Here is a 12,313-nt window from a genome sequence, read left to right as displayed (position 1 = left end):
GTCGAGCTCTGAGCTGGCAGCACGGAGCCTTCTTGGGATTCTGTCTCCCTCTCTCTCTGCCCCTCCCCATTTGTGCTGTCTCTGTCTCTCTAAAAATAAATAAATAAACTAAAAAAGAAAGAGGGAGAGAGAGAATGCTTGTGGAAGGACAAGTTCCCCAAGGAGCACTGTTTGGTAACTCTGGCCTGGGCAAAGTCCGGATGGCTCCAATGGGAGAGGACAGTATAGTTGTATTTGGCATCACACCTTTGTCCACAGTCTAAATTCTCTTCTTCCTAACAGATATTATTCTACAGCATACAGAATCAAAGTATTGTTTCAGGAACTATTGACTTTAATCTTCAGCAAGGGAAAAAAAAACACCTAAAAGCGTCCAAGTTGGCATAGTACATTCCCAGACTTGTATCTATTGCTGAAGCAGAAGGGCTCAGATGCAGGTTGTGAGAGCCTGATATACTGCCGTGTTCCTGCCACACAGGCAGACAGCAATCCCTCCCTAGGTCCCGTAAGAGCACTTTACATTTTCTTCCCATCTTTCAGCTCATAAACATGTTTCTCTTCAGAACACACACCATATGCCATTGGAAAAGGGTTGTAAAGTTTTATAGATATATTTGAGAGTATTATAAGAGTATAATAAAGCAAAAATAATGCAAAGGAATGGGAATTATTGAACAATGGAATTAAAATATTAGGCACGGATAACTCTAAGCACATTCAGCTTCTGTTTGTTTGTGCAAGTCATAAAGCCCAGAACTCTTGTTTAGTTCAAAGATATGAAGGCTTTGAGTTGGGTTTTAAAAAAGAAATCAACAATGACTATACTTTATTAGAAGCTTATAGCCCAGGCATCATTAAATGAGAGCTAAAGAGTATGTTTCTTATTATCTTAAATACCATATATGAAGCTCTGTGTTTTTTGAGGTGAGAAAATTTATTTTTTATTTTTTTGCACTTCCTTGGGATTTGTCCACAGGCATTCCTTTTTCTGAAGGGATTAATTACATTCATTTCATTAGCATTTATTGAATGTCTGTGTCAGTGAGAGTGGTTGAGGATGTAGACTAAAAACGATAATTTAAAAATTAAAATAAAATAAAATAAAAATAAATTACTGAGGAACATGTATTCCAACATGAACCAGCCTTCATTCATTCATTCATTTATTCATTCAGCATTACTAACTACATACTACTGTGTACTTGGTTCATGCAAGATCAGCAATACATACAAGATTTAGTATTGCAATATATAATAGCACGTGTGTGTATGGGGCGGGGCAGGGGGGTGTTCTGTCTTATACACTTTTTCCATCATCCAAGAAGATGTCTAAGGGAACTTGGTCATGAGTTGATGTTTCAAAAAATAGAGCCAACACAGAGGCATATAAGATAAGGAAATGGCTCCAAAAATGAAAATATGAGGCCACAGGTCTCAAAAGGACTAGAAAAATGTGTAGCAGGTAAATTGAAATTGGAAGGATGCCAGTAGAAAAGTACGGTAGAGGCTAATTATTGGGATTTTGAACCTGATGTGACTAATAAACCTTAATGAGGATGGGGAAAATGATCTGACAATGACCTTTCTAGCGGCTTTCAAGTTGAGCTTTTTAGAAGAATCATTGAGTATGTCATACAATAATATTTTTAAAAAGGAAACTAGATTGGGATGAGAGGTGTTTTTATAGTTTTGTAGGAAAAAAAAAAGTTAAATGGAGAAATATTGTGTCAGAAGATGAAGAAAGACTTAGCCAGCCAATGAGAGGTTTACAACTCTGCTCATAAGCATTGGTGGTACCCTTTGTCTACCAAAATCTAATGCTGTAGCCTAGCATTCAAGGATCTCCACTACTGGCACCCAGGCTCCTTTTCAACCCACCTTCAACAATGCCACAATTTGTCAGAAACCCTGAGCTCCCATCAGGCTTTTGTCTGTGAGTTATATGTTCTCTGTTTCCCTCTTTCTTCTTTTCACACTTTATCTTGTGGCTTAGAGTGTCTTTTCTCTTTATGCCATACTGTCCAGACTCTGTACATGATTTAAGGCCTTGTACCTGTTTAAGACCTGTCCTGTCTCTCCAATTGAATATATTATTTCCCTCCCATGACACCATTTTCCACTCGATTAGTATTCTTTAAGCCTCTCTTCCATTTTCTGGTAGACTATAAACCCCTCGACAGTGACACCCAGGAGTTCTTTCCACAGCCTTGCAGAGTGCCTTGTACATAAACAAACTCAGAAATATTTGTTGAATGAATGAATGACTGTCCAGGCAGAGCAAGGCAGAAAAGTCCCAAAGAAAACCTAGGATTTGAAAAAATTCCAAGGTACTATTTTTAGGGGATTAAAAAAGAACTGAAATGGGAAAATCATATGCAGAAAGCACGTGAAAGAAAAGATGTAGTTTTTACTACCCATTCATTCATTGATTTACTTAACAAATATATTTAAGCACCAAATATCTTAGGGGAAAGTTCAGGGACTGAGCATTATGGAGTAAATGCTATGAATGGGTTAATCCCATGTGTTATGAAAGTAAATGTTAGCAGGGAGTGCTTCCCAGAGGAGACAATATCAAAGCTGAGACCTAGAGAAATAGTAGGAATATACCAGATTAAGAATAGAGGGAAGGTAAATAAGGTCCAGAGAACAACATGTGCATAGACTGTGAAGCATGAGATATTATGGAGCATTTAGGGACTATAGGGAGTTTAGTTTGATTGGAGATGAAGTGTGGACAAGAGGAAGAAGGGGCCAGGGAGGCAAGTCAAAGCAAGTGCTCGAGAGCTTTCGACAAGACATTTATATAGAAATGTTTTATAATCTGTAGATAATAAAAAAATTAGGATGGAATCAAGATTGTCAAAGGTTTACTGAAGGATATTTTTCATATACTCATATTCAAAGTTTACAGTCTAGAGACAAGAAGATATCCCAAACTAAATCAAGTGGGAACTTGGTGCTGAAGTGGAGAAATGGCCACTGCCTCTCAATTTTTCCAGCCGTTTATCACTTAATACCACATCTGTTTAGATGACGGTCAGAAAAGCAGTTCTGCAGTTGCACATGTACAGTAAACTTCACTCATTTTTATCCTGAATATTGGGGATCTGTGACAAGTCAGACAAGAGTAAGGCTAAAATTGGTCATTGTACGATTATGTCCTCAAAAGGATTGATAAACCATTAATAGTCCCAAAATAAAGGAATCATATAAGTTATTTATTTGCTAAACAGAATTAACTATTTCTAAGCATCTTAAAGGCACCTATTTAATGTAAAAATAAGTTGTTGCTTATCAGTTTATTCTGGCCTGTTTAGTAAATTGAGTCCCTTAAAGCCCAGGCCTATGCAAAGATTCAGCATAGTTCTAACAATTCTACCTACTAGAAAGTTATAAAACTAGAATTTCTCTTTCACACCTATGTAGATGGCCTGAGGTTTTATTGAAATCTTAATTTTCTACAACAAATGAGATGCTTCATCTGCATGATTGGGGAGAATCAGAATGTCAACGATGCAATACACTTTTGGTTTGTTTGTTAAAACAAAATTATGTCATGGAACCAAGATAGTCTTTTAAAAAGGAGGTTCATCCACACAGAATAGGAGGCATGATCATGCAAGGTCAATTTCCATTCACTTTACACAGGAAAACAAAAACAAGCAGCTTCTTTCTTTCTCATTAGTTAATGTATTGTAAAATAATCCTTTTTAAAGATTTCAAATTTGGGGCACCTGGGTGCCTCAATCCGTTAAAGCATCCGACTTCGGCTCGGGGCATGATCTTACGGTTTGTGAGTTTGAGCCCTGCGTCAGGCTCTGTGCTGACAGCTCAGAGCCTGGAGCCTGCTTCGGATTCTGTCTCTTCCTCTCTCTCTGGCCCTCCCCTTGCTTGTCCTCTGTCTCTCTCTCTCTTTCTCTGTCTCTCGCCCTCCCGTTGCTTGTCCTCTGTCTCTCTCTCTTTCTCTCTCTCTCTCTCTCTCTCTCTCTCAAAAATAAATAAACATTAAAAAATTTTTTTAAAGATTTCAAAATTAAGGTTACAACAAAATTATACAAGCTGTGGTTTTACATTACTAATCCATTTCCACCAAATGTTATTCTGGTGAAACTAGAGTTTATCTTTCACGCACACTGGAAAAAGTTAAACTCTCCAACTTCCTGTATTAGGCCCCGTGGGTTTTAGAGAAAATATATGGCCCCCACATTCAGCAGATAAAAGGAGTAAGGGGCTTTTCTAAATTCACAAAGCAAGGGCCACCCCACAAGTCATTAAGAGATGATCAGATAAACAATTCTCTGTGTGGAAGCACAGATAGTTGAGGTGGGAGGAGAGTGGGAGTGGATTACCCCAGTGTTCAAAGATGCAGACAAATTTTAGTAGCATCTGACTTTTCTCAGTGAACTGATAGCCATTGAAACCAAATATTTTGTCCCTACTATCTGTTCAAATAGGAGGGATAAATTCCAAATAGACCACGAAGGCTGTAGTTTTTCATCCTTGGCAGATACTTAAACATGTTTAAGGAAATAATATAAAATGCAAAACACAAGATCTTATGTGGACACTGACCTGTTGAATCTGTGCTTGGAATAAACATAGTTCTTGGTTTCCCTGAACTATCTCTTGGGAAACTGTGTCTCTCCATGTTTTTAAAATACTCAGAAAAGTTACTAAAATTACCGTGTTAAAGCATCATGACCCAGTTAACATTGACTATTTGACTTTTCTCATAACAAAGTATTAAGAAAAATAAATAACCTAAGGGCTAGGAGAATTATTTTATTAAGGGCTGAAAGCTGGTCAAACTAATGATACATTAAAATTCCAGAAATCTGTGCTATATGGAGCAGGGCAGGGGAGCCATTTGCTTTGGCAAAGTGACAAAGAAGAAGTTCATTATGAAGATTTCCTCTGGTTCCTACACATCAGACATTGTGTCATTCCAAACCATAAATCCACCAGTTGATCAGTGACTTTCACACAGAAATCGAGGGTGCAAAATACTTCTTCCAAAGTTGTTTAAATGAGATAAAATTCAAGCAAAAGTGGAATTCAAGAAACTCCATCATGATTTAAAGTGCAGGAATGGAACTTCACAATGGCAAACCAAATTTGGCAGGGACCCAGATTTGTTATTGCACATTGATCCAAATCACCCGGGCTACTCCTATATGCTGTGAGGCTCAGAACCTGCACTGTCCTGACAACTCAGTAAAGATGTCTGTCTAAGCAAAGCAGAGGCTAAAGGAGAAAAAGGATATTGTAATGAAGCTTTAAAAAATCTCATAAAGATTAGGTAGAAAATATAAAAATTAGAGAAAGATGAATGAAGGAATTAAAACACAAAAGTAAATGTTGATATGCCTTCATCTATGTTTTCTTGATTAATAAATGCTCTCATCCATTTTTAAATCATCTAGATTGTTGATTCGCTTACATTCAAAGGACCAATAAAGAAAAATTTTATAAATAAGCTAGTTTATAAATGTGATGTCAAGGAGTATATATATTTTTCTTCATATATTTACCTTGCTTATCAGATTTAGAAAATAAGAGAGTCCTCTGGGCTATTGAAGGTACTATATTTCAAACCCTATTCAATTGAATTTTTACTGGTTTTCTTAAATTCATCGGGAAAGTACCAATTTCAGAGGATAATAAAGGACCAAGTCTCAATGAACTGGTCAAACCCCAGCCTTAATATTAGAAGCAGAATTTATTAGAAAAATAAATTTTAACTATAGGAAGTGTGGTAAACTCTTTATGTGTATATCTTAGTACTGACTGATATACAAAGCATAGGTTTCTAATACGGAAAAATACCCAATTTTCAGAATTCATATGAGGACCTACAATGTTATTGTTAATATTAAAATTTTCAGTCTCTAGTTCATCAACTGAAAATGGAGGCTTTTTTTAAAAGTTTTTTTTAATGTTTGTTTATTTTTGAGAGACAGCGTGTGAGCAGGGGAGGGACAGAGAGAGAGGTACAGAATCCAAAGCAGGCTCCAGGCTCTGAGCTGTCAGCACAGAGCCTGATGTGGGGCTTGAACCCACAAAGCGCAAGATCATGACCTGAGCCGAAGTCAGCACTAAACCGACTGAGCCACCCAGGCGCCCCTGAAAATGGAGGTTTTACCTTTAAATTTTAAATAAATGTGTCAAGAAAGACCACGTTTCACTATTCCCTGGCCACATGGTAGTGAACCTTGACTTTCAAGATAACAGAGGACAGTCTAACCAGATCTAAGTATAGAAGAAAATTATCTGAGGGAAAACGCAACCTTATACTTAATTTGACTAATCAGAGCAGTACAATCGAGAACGAAAATGTCAATCAATGGCATGAAAGAGTCACAAAATGATCATCCACTAGTCTCTGCAAAAGTCACACTCCTTTTAGGTCAAAGTGCAGTTTTCATTGTCAATTTTCAGGAAGAAATGTAAAGATAGCAAAGATGGTTAAGAGCTACTACTTTTTTAAAACTAAAGATTAAATGAGTGAAATTAGGAAAGATGAAAGCAATGGGGTTTTTAGAGAACAGAATTTCAACAAAATTTACTTGCTTACTCTCTTCAGGCATATATAGCAGGCTGACTTTTGGTAATGCCATATGATAATTCTCTAGGCACACGGAGGATAAAATCAGATAAGATTGATTCTCCTGAAGGTTAAATAGTTTGGTTTGCAAAGAAGGAAGAATTTCTTAACCAGTCAGAATACTAGAAAGGTTGATGAGCAAAGTTGCAAAATCTCTGTCTAGGAAGTCTTTGAAAAGCAAGTACATGACTCCATTCTGGAATATTCTAATTTTATCTCTTAATAATTAGAAGTTGGATAAATTCCATAGTTCTTAAGGTTTATACTTATAAAGTACTTATAAATATTTATTTACTTGACTAATTATATTTGCCAACATTCCCCATTACTCCCACAGAAACAAAATAAAACAAAACATATTTCCTAAAACATAGATTTCTGAAGGAGTCTACCCTCTCCTTAATAGCTATGTGTTTCCCCAGTAAAATAATACAACATTTAATACCCAATCTCCAGTATAATTAACCACCTATGATTTTAACTTTTTAACTTTCATTCTAGTAAGCATGTCTACAAGGTAAGTGGACTGACTACCTGAGGCTAATCGCTATTTCTCAAATGCGTTCTGCTTCTCTTGCCACCATTGCCAATGCTTTTAATGCCATTTATCTCATCTCTGCTGTTGAAAGCACTGTCCTTCAAGACAGTATGTGCCATGTCCTGCTCTGGACTTGGAACATATAAACTAACCTGCCTAGATCATAATCTACCTGTAGACATAGGCTGTCTCCCCTGCAGTGTCTGGCATGGTAATTATGCCATAATGGCCCTCACCGAACTACTTTACTTAAAGTATGCTGGACCAATAGCTAAAGTCTTGTGTCACACTCAGACCAGCTAGGTTCGCGTCTGTAACACACAAGTCCCCAAATCTGACTATTTACAAGCCCATACTTCAGCTAATTTCTCGTCCTGGGTTTGGAGTTGGGCTTCCTCTCTTATACGAAACTTCTTGCGGAGGTCCAGAAGGTTCTAAGAGCAACAGGTGGTTTTCTTCCCAAACACAATCAGTATGCAGAGCAGCCTGCAGTAACCCCTCTATGTGGGGCCTCAGTTCTGGGGTGACAATCAAGGTGCAATTCCCACTCTCAAGGGACAGACAACCTGGCAGATGTGGCCTCATAACATTTCTTTGGGAAACATATTTATTAAGCACCTACCATGTGTCAAACACTGTGCCATGTTCTAAGGATAATTTAGTGAACACATAGTCATTTACATTGTACTTGGGATGGAGATGGACAATAAACAAAATAAATAAGTTATAAAGTAAAGGTGAAAATTCTAAGTGCTAGCTAAGCGGGAAAAAAGGCACAGAAGGAGTATAGACAGACACAGCTAGGGGAGTGCTGAGGTAGAAAAATTTTAATTTAAATAAGATGGCTAGGAAATGTGATATTTGAATGAAGACTTTAAGAAACAATTCCTTTGACATGAGATTCCTGTTGAAAATGCAGCAGATTTCACCCTCCTTGTGGGATTTTCTGCACCCTTCCTACCATAGTGCTGTTTGCTATGTGATATTGATCTGGCTTCTGTCTCCAGTGAGAGCATAGTGCCCAGAGCAGTGTTAAGGTTCTGTCTGCAGGTTATTCTCAAGTTCTGAAATATAGGGAGAAAAGAGTGAAGCCAAAGAGCCCTTTTTTGGTGCACTGACAGAAAACACAGTGATGTTCATTACTTAGAACTCTCCCCAGGGATTAAGCGTGATTAAATAGCCCCAGTTTACTAAAATGATAGGGCTTCACTACCAAATACACACGTCAGGCAGTTGGCATCCCATTTTTGTAGTGTTTCACGAGCATCTTTAGCAAAGCTAACAATGTAGGCCTGGATTGCTTTCTCCCTAGAGACGCTACACATCTCTCCAACTTGCTGTGTGCACATTGATTTCAAAAGGAGCTTTGCACTCACAAGAAAAACACGGAGGGCTTAATATGTGACCCATGGTTTTTACAGCCACGCTATTAAAAAAAAAAGGGACGAAACTCAAAGCATTTTCACATTGACAGGAATTGGCTGTTTTGACAAGGGAAAGTCATGGCATAGGATTTTTTAGATAAATTAACAGAATGAAAGTGCTAAATTAAAATTGCAACATTGATTTCCTTTTTAGCTCAGCTGTGCATTATATAAAAGGGTCAGAGGCAGGATTTATTATGGGCGATGAGTCTCTGTCGTCCACTAAGATAGACCAGTGTATAAAATAAAGTTGTCCATTTCAGACACCCTTTGTCTCCAAGGAAAGCTGTCTAGGAGGCCCACGGGTGGCAAAGGCACTGAAAGGAAATGGAAATTGATAATCGGTCCTGTTAGGCTGATTCTCTGCATGTTCAATTCATATCCTTTTGAAAAGAAGAGATTAAGATGAAACCTCATTGAGGAATACACATTTTGAAGAAAATAGAAACAAAGGTTCTGCGAGGCTATTTCAGTCGGTGTCAAATGTGAGAACAAGGCGACGCAAACTTATATGAAGAAAGGGCATTAACAAAATCCCCAGACAAAGAAGAAGCTAATGGCAAATATATGCAGCCGCCTTTGTGGATGCTCACAGGAGAAGTGGTACAACTTGATTTACAAAGGACCTGGATAATTATTTGTTACTTGGAGCCAACCCTGCTTCTCCCTCTGCAGAGGGCGGGCACTGACCATCTGCGTGTCTTAGTTTTGCTTTTGTATGGATGAGAATTAGCCACATTTTTGTGGCTGGTAAGCTTTGCATGAAGAGATGTTTGAAGCACTGGCTTTGTTTTGTTTTAAATCTTTAAACTGTTCCCTCAGCTTCAGTCATAGGATTATTGCACATCTAACCACAAATAAATTGAAATATCAGCCAAAGAGAGCGCATGTTGCTCACTGATGGAATAATGGACGGCAGGTGGTAGAGGGTTTTGTTTTCAGAAAAGCACAGGAGGCTAGAAGTGACAAGAGCGATTCTGAGAGAGGGCTGAAACTGTCAGGATGGAGTCATGGGGGTCAGTAGTTCCTGAGCTGACCTTTTTAAACAAACCCTGAGACGACCTTTCACTGCGTCCTCACAGCAGTAGAGCATTCATGCCAGAAAGGCTGCCCCTCCCTCCAGATATTGAGAGTTTGAACAAAAAGCATATTTTCTATGATTGGGCCCATGTTCAACGCTTCACTCACAGGGTAGCCTGACACTCCCTCTCCTGTCAGCCTGTGACACGCGATCCTAACTGCTCACCTGCTCCGGCATACACACTAGCATCTGAGCTCTCCCTTAACACCTTTCTGCAGCCTTTGATATCATCTTCCTGTCAAATCATGGAAATCGAGGCATTCAGCAGCAGAGCGGGACACTGGGTGTGCTAATTTCCATGTCATTGCCTTGAATGGTGTTCTAGCGCAGAGCTGTTACCCAGAACTCTCACCTGGCTTTTGGGGACACGCTGAAGGGCCGAGAGGTGTTATCATGGCATAAAATCCACTTCCTAATGTTTGTGAGCCAGAGTTATAGACTGCACAGCATAAGGCTTTCTTTTCAGATACTGTTCTGTCTGGCCTCTATTACGTCACCAGAAGTCACCAAAAGCAGTGCACCTAGTGTGCTTTGTACTGAAGACGTTTTGTTCAAAATTGCCAGTATCTGAAGGCAAAGACCTTTTATCTCCAAAGTCTGGGAAAAACAATGAGGGTTTTCTACCTTCATCACTAAATAATACTATATTATTCATCTTCCCATTAAAAATGTCTTAAATAATGATAGAGTTTATCTTACAATATGAGGTGTCCGTTATGGGATCTCCGCTCCTCGCTCACGGCATCATGCAGATACCGGGTTCATCCTGGGACCTGGGATTCCAAAGTCACACACCTAAATTTAGGAACTTCTTTCCCACTCACATCCAACCCAGTCATTTTCTCACTATACTTCAGTCCTCTGGTGACCTGGTCTAAACCACTGAAATGTAAATCATTAAAAACAAACAAGCTTTTTAAAAGTTTTGAAGCAAATTCAAGTGACTACAAAACTTAAAATTAGGGTTTTTTTCCCCTAGTTTGGATCTATGTATTTCTCTAATCTTTTGAGCAAGAAATAAGAGGAAATTTTGGTGAAAGATACCTTGGAAAAGACTTAATTTTCGAATCTGGCAGGAAAAAAATAATGTAAACAAAGACCCAGAACCTTAATCTCCTGATCTCCTGTTTCCAGACTTGGTACTCTTTTCAGTAGACACAGCCATTTCCCAGTACTTAAGCAAACACAGAAACTTAATAAAAGTAGCTCATTATTGCTGGACCTAATTTTTGATGTCCTCCCCATCCCTGCCCCTTTTTAGAAGCCATGGAACCAATTTTATAAACATCTATTATTAAAATATATTATGTACGTATGTGTGTATATATATATATATATATATTGTATTTTATATACATAGACACATGTATATTTAAATGGTCTATATGCTGGGAAGTTTCTGACTTGAAAAAAATGTTAAAAAAGAGAGACATGGGGGACGCCTGGGTGGCTCAGTGGGTTAAGCATCCAACTTCAGCTTAGGTCATGATCTCCTGGTTTGTGAGTTCGAGCCCCATGTCGGGCTCTGTGCGGACAGCTCAGAGCCTGGAGCCTGCTTCGGATTCTGTGTCTCGCTCTCTCTCTGCCCCTGCCCTGCTCACGCTCTGTCTCTCTCTGTCTCAAAAATAAATAAAACATTAAAAAAAATTTTTTTAAGAGAGACATGGATGGAACTAGAGGGTATTATGCTAAGCGAAATTAGTCAGAGAAAGACAAATATCATAGGACTTTACTCATAGGAGATCTTTAAGATACAAAACAGATGAACACAAGGGAAGGGAAGCAAAAATAATATAAAAACAGGGAGAGGGACAAAAACATAAGAGACTCTTAAATATGGAGAACAAACAAAGGGTTGCTGGAGGGGTTGTGGGAGGGGGGTGGGCTAAATGGGCACTAAGGAATCTACTCCTGGAATCATTGTTGCACTATATGCTAACTAACTTGGATGTACATTTAACAAATAAATTAAATTAAAAGTTTTAAAAAAGAAACAAAGAGACATGGAAAAAGCGTCTAGGCAAAAGGTTAAGGGCAGGGGGGATATAGAAGGGAAAAGAAAGAAGGTGTTTTCACAATGGAACCTGAAGATTATAAAGAAAGCTCAGGATGCCCGAGAAGGGAAGGTTAGCCTGGACTGGGAGGGGAGGCAGTGGATCTACCAAGAACATCTCCTTTTCCTGAGTATCAGCAAGGTCTATTTAGAAATAACCAAAAAAGGAAAAAAGAAGAAGAAAACAAAAAGAGACATGTGAAAAGAAAAGGCCAATGAATAGATAAAATTATCATTATAGTTCAAAAAAGGAAAAGTAAGAATCTATTCTGTGTAAGAATGAAAACAGAACTGTAACCTCAGATAGAGAAGAGAATTAAAGAATGAATTGTTATGCATGACTCTTTGGCAATAAAGTGTAGAGGGAGGAGGTAATTTCTTACCAATTATAAACTACCAAATTTTGAAAATATATAACCAATAATCACCTAAAGAACTGGAAAGCAGATTTTAAAATTCACCATTCAAAAGATAATAGGAACAAGTAGTTTCACAGCTGAATAGCTGATAATTTTGTCGGAGTTTCTGTTATTTAAAAAATTCCAGCTTTTAAAAAGATATAAAAAACTCCCTAATCAATTTATGAAACTTGATCAACTTTACTACCAAA

General features: G+C 38.1%; 1 protein-coding gene across 1 annotated transcript in view; it reads left to right on the top strand.

Annotated features, from left to right (window-relative positions):
• DPYD (dihydropyrimidine dehydrogenase) overlaps positions 1 to 12,313 on the top strand; it is an 851,480-nt gene that overhangs the window by 787,967 nt on the left and 51,200 nt on the right. The window lies entirely within an intron of this gene.

The sequence above is a fragment of the Panthera tigris genome, chromosome C1 (genome assembly GCF_018350195.1).
Source record: "Panthera tigris isolate Pti1 chromosome C1, P.tigris_Pti1_mat1.1, whole genome shotgun sequence".
In the NCBI taxonomy this organism is placed as follows: Eukaryota; Metazoa; Chordata; class Mammalia; order Carnivora; family Felidae; genus Panthera; species Panthera tigris.
The sequence above is the reverse complement of the archived record's forward strand: the minus strand, read 5'-3'. Positions and strand labels throughout refer to the sequence as shown.